The following is an 11833-nucleotide window of genomic DNA, read 5'->3' as shown; positions in this document are numbered from 1 at the left end:
TGCTATTGTTCTGTTATGTCATGTGATGTGATACATATATTTCTATATTTCTGATAGCTTATAAGTTATGAGAGTATTTTGTATAATATAATAATAATTATAAATGAAGAAGAAGATGAAGAGTATAAATGATTTACGTGTGCAGTCCGGTGTACGGCGCCCACGCCGCCGCTGATAGTTGTCATACTGTCCATGTCCACAGCCACTGTAGTCTTGTATAGGGTCATCGTGCACCGTCATTTCGCATTTTTTAAACAAAACTAAACAAAAAAATCATCGCCGTCACATCAAACTTTGTGCGGCCCCCACCTGCGATCTCGTGCCTCGATCCTTCAGTATTCACGTCATTCGCCGCCCCCCGGCCTCCTTTGATTTTCATATGCATTTCTTCCTGCGCCCTGCACCCCCACTACCCGTTAGGTACACTGTTCACTGTTCGACCGGCCCACACCGACCGCCCTAGCTTTACTTATTACTTATTATTATTATTAATATATATTATGTATTATTATTATATATATTTAAATACTAAGATGCTATATTTTGTTTTTATTTATTTTTTTATTGTAGTATTTTGAAAATTATCGTTATTAGATAAATTTTATATATTTTATTATTATTATTGCCCTCATTGCGGTCCCGGCGGGTCGGTGTGGGTCGGTCGGTAAGCGCGGGTGTCCCCCCCGACGACTTAGTTTGTTTATACGTACACTTGTAAATAAGTTGTTGTTTTATAGCTATTAATACCATATTATTATTACAATTATTATTATTTTATTTTTTTACATATTTTTGCGGAGATATTTAAATATGAATGTTAGTACAAGTACATGGCCACAGTTGTGTGCAGAGTGACTGTTTGAAATAGTTTAATTAGTTTTTGATTGAATTATATTTATATTGATATTTTAATTATATGAAACAATCCTCGAAGTGATTTCTTTTGTAATTTTTTATTGATTTTTGAATATGAAATGTATAAGTGTGTTTTCTATTTAGAAATTTATAAATTAGTACGATTTTTATTCGAAGCGACTGACCTACGCTTAAGGAAATTCGCTTACTTTGGTCGTCGTCGTCTAGTGGACAACTAAAGGCTGGGTGTGGTATTCGTACATATTATTTAATGAAAAGAAACTATATTAACCTTTTTATAAGACTAAACCACGCTCGCATCTTTGGTTGATCCTTAGAAACCTAGCAAATGTTATTTAAGGTAATATTTTTTTTATAAATTAATGCTACCAAATATCGTAATAAATTTCGTGATTTCTATTTTTCTTTTGTTTTTATTTATTTTTTCGTCGTGTGTTATTTTTCGGACGCGTCAGCCACCACCACCACCACCACCGCTATGTTGTGTTCCCCGCATGATCATTTGTGTCGTTTGGTGTTGTTCATCATCTTTTGCATGTTAGTGAGTACTGTAGAGTCTAGAAGTAGCTCACGAGGCACAATTTAACAATTATATACAACATTTTATTATAGAAGAAATCGCGTTTTATATTTTAATAATCTTATAATCGCATATAAAAATATTTTAGTACGCGTGAACGTAGATGTAGCAACTTTAAATGACATTTAACGAGTTGTGTATAATAATCTGCTCAAAAGAAATGAAAGAAATTTGAAGCTACGATAACTTTTCGGGACGCAGAACGACGCCTCTTTAGCTGGTTTTTCTCGATTAGGTAATGTGAATTGTGCTTAGGATTGATTCAGGCGTCTGTTCTCTTGGGCACGACTTTTAAAGGTGCTGCAGCAACCGATGGTTTTAATAAAAGTCTTCCCGCCCGGAAATCATCCAAACTTTTAGATAAAAATTTAAACGTTACGTTGGACTTTTTTCACGTTTTCTCCTACGCGTAAGACTTGGGTATATTCAAATTTAGATAGGCTAATTGGCATTTTTCATCGCTGTGTTTTGATGTGTTTTCATGTGTACTATTTGAATAATACGGGAGCTGGCGGTCGGCGGGCCCGATTTTTAACGATTTTAGACGCTCGAAGGTGGGCTTTTCCGATCGCGCAGCTTTGTTACTGCAATAATATTATTATTAGGTATGTTTATCTGCGTATTCATCATGTGCCGCTCTCGGGCGGCTCCATCGTTCACAATTTGACTGCGACACATATAAATTGCAAATCACTCTGTATATTAGCATATTTTTAAACACTTAATATACAGGCCTAACTACGATATTTAAGTAATAATATCTATATTTCATAATTATTATATATAAAAGTAATTTTTGAAATAGAAATAAGAAAAATACATATAGATGTTTTTAGAAAAAAATAAATAAAAAATAAACAAAACGGTATTTATATTGTAATATGAAGTAAATGAAAAATATTTATTATAAGATATATCTTTTTGTAGCCTCCTGTAAGACATTAGCTTGGGGTCGCAGGTTCAACTGTTACGTGATTTCATCGGGTTGTCAAATTTTATTATCGTCTCAAAAACCAAATTCGTGGTCCTGCAGTTTTCTTTAGTGACCACCGACCATAAATACCGCACAAATGACGCGCTTTTATAGCTTTCGATTCAGTAGAAAAGCTTGAGACATTCCAGCTATCAAAACGCATCATTTTCGTAGGTTTGGACAAATTGTGATTACATTTTCAGTATTGTCAATGTCTTTGTCGAAAGCCAATAAATCATTATTACCACAAGTGGCATTTTCATTTCTTTTCGTTCGAAAATTGCAGGAAAAGTCCCTTACAGCCCCATGATGTCATAATGATATCAAAATTTTGTCTTCTAAGGTAACTCAAAGCAATAAGGTAACGAAATAACTAGTTTAAAGCTATCTATTTATCTACTTTTTAATAACTTAGCTTAGAGTAGAGCGTTACAAAGCCGTACAGGAGCAACTTACGACCCAGGCTGTCACCCGCTCAGCATTTATAATAAATATATAACTATATACTAAAATTATAGCTGCAAAATGTTAAAGTATTTCTATATTATTGAGTGTGTGCGAGTTGTTTGGACGTACTTTTAACCTGTTCATGTCCTTTTTCTATAGTTTCGTTGATCCAAAATGGACTTTATCGCTGTTGGTCGCACTCCATCGAACGGTGTAAAAATTCAAGCACAATAAGTTTTGTTGATGAGTGTATATGATACGTTTTGTTTGTACAATTACACAATTACATTCCATATTGTATAAAGCTGCCAGATACCAGATCGGCGAGCTGATTAAGAATATACCGAGCACAATAATTTGATCATATCAAAGCTTCACTGTGATTCGTAAGACTGACTTAAATGTTATTTCGGGATAATAGAAAATTTTTAAAAAGTCTCCTATACTGATTTACACGATTATTTCGATTGGTTGTTCCCATTTTTCACACCTGCAGCGATAAAGTGTTTGAAAAAAAATGTAAAAAAAATAAGTGTGGAGTGTGCATATTTTTCCAGTTAAAAATCATAGAAGAAATATTTAGATACGGTTTCTATCACGATGATACGTATACCATTGGAGTTTATTGTAGCAGATTAGAGGCTAAATTGCTTTTGTCGAATTGTGTTATCGTTGTTGCTTTATTTTTCTCTCAGAAATTCCGTACTCAGAATAGCAACGGCACATTGAAGTAACAATAACTATATATTGGGGATCATTCGTCACAAACATCGATAAAACAATGGATTCTAAAAAGTTTTCTATTATTGTAATTCTGGTGCCAAAGTGTCAAGTTACTAACTACATTGTTGTGTCAGTATAACTCGTTATCGTCGACTTCCAGAGCAATAATTTCGTAGGACGTCTGTCGATTAGAATGCCGCAACCACCAAATTTCCTGTTATACTGCATAACAATAATTTTAATAATGATATAATTCTCGGTGACCAATAACTTCTTGTTCTTATTTCATCCTCAGCCGACGTCTCGTACCTCAGAACGGACAATTACGCAATAAAAGACAGTAACAGCTATTTCAGAGGTACGTCACGTTTCGATCAGTGTTTCTTGTATTTTGCATATCCAACATAGAAAGTAGTCTAACATCAGGGTTTCATTAATACGTAGTCTCTTGCATGAGAATCAACTTTAATTCTTTTCCAATCCTAAGAAATAATGCGCACCATGTAATCACACCAATAATCGTGTTATATCCCTGTAGCAGCTTGGAAATTTATATATTTTCATATTAAACGATGTTTTAAAGTGCGTCAAGATAATCTACCCAAAATTGTATAAAGGAATCTTTTCTATCCGATGCTCTCTGTATTTCAGATTAGTGTTTCCGTTTCGTCTTGTTTCCCCTAATCTGAATTACGGGACCTTTATGGCCTTGGCGTTTCTCGATAAAATTTTGCTTACCTAAAGTATACTGAAAATTGATATTTTTGCAGGAGATATTTTTTATTCATTATTTTTTATCAATATTCAGAGTTCCACTGAACGTGTTCTCGATGTGAAATATTTTATATCTGAGTGTTCATGGTGTGTATTCCCATGAGTTGTGCACGTCTAAGTGGTACCGGGGTGCACATGCAAATGCTTCGGTAGCAGTTAGACGGAAAATTGGTTGTTAATTGTGAGGATGTCAATAAGAATTAAAAAGTGGATGTAAGAATGTTTCCTGATCATGTTATAACCTCCCCATATATATTTTAATAACTATTGATAAATATACGTAGCATAAACATATACATGTTATATGCAGTCAGTATTTTGTACGAGTACACGTTTTTCGGAAATATATATTCTCTACTTAATATTATCTTTCTACATAATAAATACATATAATAAATGTTGCTATACCATTACAATTACTTCATTTATTTTATCAGACACCCGTAAAACATACATTATAGGTATATTATATATCTAGTGAAATATATTATGATAATAAAATTGTATTTGTATTCCGCATTTGTCTCATTTCACACATTCCTTATTCCTTTCCACAAAATCGACCCAATTAGTTCTTTTTTTCAGATGAGTCTTTTTCTCAAAATTTTAAATACAGTATTTTTTCTTTCATGTTTTTGTCTCTCATTTTGATTGATTCCATTAATTTCATCCTAAAACTTTTTTCAATATTTCTCATACCACGAAAAGATTAAAGAAAGAAAAAATCTTGTTTGCTTAATTAATTAAAAAATACAGGCAAAAAGTCTGTAAAAATCTTAGTAGGAATTTAAAAGTTTACGCACCCTTGTTTACCTTTTAGGCAACAATTTTTGTTTTCCTTCTCGCAGTTCACTTCATATTTATTTGACACTTTAATTATAAAATAATTGCGTCTGCATGTTGAAACAAAAAAAATATGCTAAATAATCGTGTCAAAATTACCGATTAAACAAAAAAAATACAAATTTTATTAAAAAACGACGTTATATATGTTCGTTTGCATTTGCCTGTTTCTAGGACCTCTGTTTCGATATAAATTAATTCTAAACTGCTCTTTAATATGCGTATATTATATCATTTTCTATTTTTTACATCGTTTTTGGAGATTTCTTGATTTATATTATTACAAACTGGCTTTTCCAAAGGATCCTTTCAATTTCTTTATTTCCGAGTAGTGATTCTTCAACAACTTTTTTTTCTTGTGTTATAAATCTTGTTTTTTTTTTAATTTTTAACTAATTCCAGTGCCACAGTGCACTGCATTTTTCTTTGAGTTACAAAGACGTAACATCTCTGTATGTATTTCTTCAATTGTTACTCTTGTTTTTCGTCATTCTCTTCGTGGTTTCGTCAAATTATTGTTAATAGTTTTTCTTTTATGTTTTTGCGATGCAGTCAGGAAGTCAGGTAAAAGTATTGGTCAAAGAAACAAAAAATGTCGAGTTTAAACTTTATTAGGAAACCTAGCTATAACAACGATTGTCGTTCCTGTATTTCTGCAAATTCTGCTTCACTTAGGACTTGGCAGAGTCTAACACGATAATCTGTCTGTTGGTTGAAATCATTTTAAATCGTTTGGCAAAATCGTTAAATCGTTAAATCTACAACGTCCATTTCTTGATTTGCTTGTATTACTTCTTCTTCTTCTTCTTCCTCTTTGACATGGTGCAACTGATGAGAATAAGGTTCATATTCTGTGATTTCTTCTTTTACGATTTGTAGGAACAGTTTCTTCCGGCATCACAAAATCTAAAGGCTCCTCTTTAAAAAAATCCTATTTTCTTCACAATTAAACAGTGTTTCGTCATATCTGTTAACAAACAGTTTTTTTTAAACACACTGTAGAAATACGGACACATGATTTGAGGGTTTAATTCAGATACCTAAGCTTCAGAAGTAATCTCTTTCTTAACAATAGCAACAAACTGTACAGAATATATTTTTTATTAAAGACTTGTCACTCCCATTCTCTACAAAAACATTTTTGCCTTTGACTTTAATTTATCAGACACGATGTCCGGTATTTTTATTTTTTATAAGTCTCTTAAAAGCTTAAGGTAAGTATGTGGCGCTACTCAGGCAGTCACGGCCCTTTAATGAATCAATTTAAAAAATAAAAAATAGAAAAGTACATCCTACATTGCCCTTTAACTTGTAATGTCTTGATAAAACTTTTCCGCCAGTTATGTATAGTTAAGTCAGTTTCGCTTGCGCATTGTAGAGTCGGGGAAAACAAAATCGATCGAATTTTCCTCTCGTTATTTTCCAAGTTAATTCACTTTTTATCTTTAAGCAAACATTCGTCCAAAGAATGTGATTTAAGGAAGGTAGCAAGAATATTTTATAGCGACCCTTCCAAGTAGGGGAGTGAAAGAGGGGCACGTGCCCACGACCCTTTTCTCCGTTGACGTAATTTATTGTAATATTATACAAAATCAGATTAGTCAAAGGGCAGGTGACGTTTGAAGGAATAACCATGACAAGTCGAATATATTCGTTAAGGAGATTATTAAGTCGGGTCGTAAAAGGAATAATTCACTCTAGTGAATTAACGATCAGACATAAACTGCACTTAAATCGTCATTTGTACCGAATTAGCACCCTACGAGCCATTTTTCACCAAAAACTCCTCAAAGATCAACTCCCAAACCGGTAAAAAATTCCCTCCGGTCCATAATTTTCAAACAGGACTGGTGAATTTGTTATTGACAAACTAATCACTGAAGGGAAGAAAAATACGGCACGAAACGCTCTGAAACGGTCATTGACTGCTGACAGCTGCGCCTTTCCCATTTCAGTGCAATGATGCATTTCATCTATTATCTATGGATAAATTGGGGCATTTCACATGATTGTAATGCGACATTACTGACTCTTTCGCATTATTCTTCAGGATGTCACTGGTGCTTCAATAGACCGATTCAAACGCGAACGCTGCTTAGTGTCAAGTTCAGAAAATTGTTTTATCGATATTTTCTCGATTTAGTGAACGTTGCCCTCGAGGTTTACCACTGATGACATTATTGGAAGTAAATTATCCTCGGATTGTGGCAAAAAATGTAAACATGTTGTGACAGTTATTAAAAAAAAATAAGGAAAACGATAAACAGGGAAAGGAACACTTTTATAAAAAATAATTGCTTTCGTATTTAGTGAGGACTGCGGACAAAAACTCGCTCAAATAAATTTCAGTTTGAATTTGTACCAGTTTTTTCATATTTATTTCATTCAGCGTTTAAAATAAATGGCTTTTGTAATTATTTACTTTGGAGTTTGACACCATACTTTTGCTTTTGATCCAAAATCCAAAAGATAAAAATATCTTTTAGCAATACCTGTTCTGTAAGTCATCATTCACTGATAAATATCTTTCATGGTAAGCGGAACTTTTTAGTCAGGTCCAAGTTTCCATGGTTACCCTGCAATAATACCTTACTTACTTACTTACAGTCCGTGGGCTGTAAGTAAATATTACATATATACTGCCACTTGAAATACCTTCAGTACAGTATTAAAGCGTTATTAGCAACAAATGTTGATTTAAATTGATGTTTTTTGTTTTGTATCCCTAACACGAAACAAACACTACACAATTTTTTTTTGAGAAAAATCTGACGTTTATTGATTTTTCATAAAAATACATTCAGAAAATATTTTACATTTTTTTTTTGTGTAGGTATTGGTAAAAATAGCTTACTAACCCCAAACTGTTCTTTTTTCTTTTTTACTTTCTTTTTCTTTTTTTCTTTCTTGTTTTTTTTTTTGATCTTGAACGCTTAGAAAATCTCGGTACTGTCGATTTTCCAATATTGCATTCTTGACCAAAAAAATTCCACTTCTGTAGAGCCTTATTTAAGTTTTAAATAATTTCAACAATGTAAACCAACTGATTGCTTTTGTAATAAAATAAAACCAATCTGCATCGTTGGTTTTGAAGTTTAATTATTTATTTTTCTTTTGATTTATTGAGGGCTTCTGTGGCTGGGTCTGTTCTTGCCCTCCGACTCTTCCCAAATAAAAAAATAATGTCACCCCAACCCTCGATTGTCTCATAAAGTTTGCAAACCTCGTCGCAGCCACACCCCGTGCATTGTCTCTTCAAACTCCAGGAAGTTTTATTTCCACCCTGATTCAAAAAATCGCCTGATTTCCGATCGCTTTTCGGCGATCTCTAGGTGTATATGCAAATCTCCGGTCCGTCTCACCGCCGGATGCTTTAAATGGCACTTTTCCAACATATAATTCAGACAACAGTTTAATGAAAAGTCTCGCCGTGTTGCAGCAGGGGAACGGTTCCCATGACGACGCTGCAGCCGGGTTTGCTCTGGGGTTGCTCGGTCTGGGGCTGTTCAGGCCGGGGGTGGCTTTGCAATGGGGTGGCTCAGTCGTTGCCCTTCTATTCCTATTCTAATCAAACGGCGCGTTTTCGATGCGTCGGGAGATTTCTGACCTTGCCACCGGGAGGCTGTCGTGAGAAAAAATTCCTATGCTGAAAATTGCGCTAACGACGGGTATTTGCAAATAACAATAAGCCTCTACGTGATCAAATAAAAATCGGATGTGCCACCGGGAAAGTCATAAAAAGGCACAAAAGTGGCCTCGTAAAAAGCGAAAAAACTTTACCAGTGCTTGCTGGTTTATTATAACTTCGGACGACGAAAAATCTACTCGCACCAGCGTAAGAAAGGGCATTTTGCGGATAGCTAGTTTATGGATTAGGACGCTACTTTAATCCCCTAGAGTCAAATTATTTACATAGTCATTTGAATTTAATTGCCTTTCATTATACAATTTTCCATAATCCCGCCGTTTATCTTCTTAGGGCCTGGATTTCTCTTTGACAACCAAAAACATGGGCTCAAAATTTTTACGTTTACGGGTCATTGGCACCGTCACCGACCTTGCAAAAAGTTTAAAACAACTCATTTTATCACTTGAAGAACTAATGAAGCTTCAATTAATTACTTGCCCTTTAATCGTAATTCTATTTTTGTATTAGGAATTCGTTTTGTTTTAATTTACGTATTCACATTAGACATTCCATAGAAAGATATTTTCAGTCTGATCTGACCTGACCTAACTACCTTATTAATTTTTATTCTATTATTAGTTCAGCTATTCCATTTTAAGGGACGGGACACTTTGCACAAATTTTTAGATTTTATTTTCAGTCTTTACGAACAGCATCAGTAAAAGTGAACTTTTTCTTATAGAAACTTAGTACCAGTTAAATTGCTTGCAACCTACAATTACGCCCACATTTTTAAAATTTTAAATACGAACAGAAAAAAGAAATACGATTTGATGACGGACGGGACCCTAGAAAGACCTCATATTTTTATCATTGAATATTCGTATTTGAAACCTAAAAACCGAGGAATAAGGCAATGTACTACAACTTCTGATTAATTTACTTTTAGTTTACACTTGACGGACGCGACAAAAAAATCTTGTGTGCGAAAGTAGCTCTAAAAAGTTTATTCAGACAGGTTTTAATGTTTAAGGCTTTAACAATATTAAAACTAGACAGTGGGAATTAAAAATTGTTGGTTTTGTTTAATAATGTACATAAGAACAACACTTTAGGTTTACGATAACGGACGGGACATCAAAAGTTATAAAGATAAAAAGTAACATTCCTACTCAATTTACTTAGCGATTTCTATTTTATAAACTACCAGAAACTCGAAAAATACTCTTGAACAAATATTCAACAGTTGTATTACGTCAAAATTTTATTTTATGACCTAAAAGGCATAATTTGTAAATTCCTGCTAGAGTGAGTTTAAAAAAATAATTCTTTTACAACTTTTTAAATGTGCAAAATTTACTTTTTTAGAGGCTTTTGGTTGTTTTTTTATGGACCTAATTAGCTTAAAATCGGAAAAAGACATGGAAATAAAAAAACTAACGATTTTCCCAAAATTCCCGATTTAGTACATTTTATTGTTCAAAGTTCAACTGAATCACCTCTATGTGTGTGTTTTGAAAGATTGTGTTTTTTGGTTGGGGCCTTGTCATGTGTCTGATTCATGCTTGAACATGGGGTCGCAAAAACCCTGGAGGAAACAAAAACAAAGCCCCAAGTATAAAATTCAATCCAGTAATCGCGTCGAAACAAAAACCGCCCCTGCCCATGTGGTATGAAATCAGCGCTGGCAGTCCTGTGGAACAAAACGCCCATAAACGCATCTTCCACAATTTACATAGCACATTAAGCACATAAATGGCTATCAGAATAAACGAATTTCGCACAAAGCCACTAGCGACTAATGGGAAGGAATGTGCAAGTTTGTGCGTCCAGCAGGACGAAAAGCTCATTGGAAAGGATGATAAAGCGAACCAGGATACAGCAGATGACGGTGAAGCCGAAGGAGGGTTTCCATGGCCACGCGCGTTCCCTCGGGTCGGCCAAATCTGTTCTGGACGCGTTCGCTGTTGGAAACGCATCGGCTTTAGGTGGGCCGCTCTGGGGGAGCACTGCCACTTTCGGGAAATAGTATGAACCTGCCTAAAAAATGAGTTTTCCGACTGATCAATTGTAACGCCTGGGGAGCCGGCGCGGATAACCACCTGGATTTCGGGATAATTGACCATTAGATTCGGATAATTATTTTTCAGAGGTGAGATGCACCGGCGCATCCACCATTTTTCGACTAATGAATTATCGCACCTTGGATCGATACAGTGGCACATCAATTCTGAAATATGTATGCGTTTGATATGCCACCACGCTGGCCTGCATAAATCGTGCAGACAGGCTATATTTGGACAATTCGAAATGGCTTTTGCAGCGTTGCTGAATTATGTAGCTGCAGTTTTGGTCTGCTGTGAGCCAACCAATACAAACTGCAGGATTAGAGCTAGGGAAATGTATTATAAATCAAAAATGTTGCCACCGTTTTTAAATTATAACAGCGTCATGGGGCTATTTTTTAACGAATTATTTTAAATTGAAATAAAACATACTCGGCTGAACTCTGGTCTGAATTTTTTTCGTCATTTAATAAATTGAAAACGAGTTTAATTTTTATTCTATCGAATGTCAAAAAACATTTATGTGTGGGTAGTAAGTTGTTTCACTCCAATCTCCAAACTGGCAGAGAAAAACACAACGAAATAGCTAGTTTTTTATTAAATGTTTCAGTTATTTTGTAATAATTTAAAATACAATAGAGACATACATGGTTTTTTTTATAAAGGAGCTAAAGGTTAACAAAAATTACGAAATAAATGACATATTTTTTGTTGCTTTATTGTTTTTGCCTGAAACAAACTTATCAAAAATTTTCAGCAAAATTCTTCATCTGAAACCTGAAATCTTACTCCCGATTTTATTCTTTTTAGGATGTACCTAAAATTTAGAAACAAAGACTTTATTGAAGTCCCATTTTCCAGATTAACTGTCAGTCGGTCATCTCCCAATAACGGACACATCTCTCCACAACGGACAATTTACG

The sequence above is a fragment of the Tribolium castaneum genome, chromosome 4, assembly GCF_031307605.1.
Source record: "Tribolium castaneum strain GA2 chromosome 4, icTriCast1.1, whole genome shotgun sequence".
Classification (NCBI taxonomy): Eukaryota; Metazoa; Arthropoda; class Insecta; order Coleoptera; family Tenebrionidae; genus Tribolium; species Tribolium castaneum.
Note: the sequence above shows the minus strand (reverse complement) of the source record.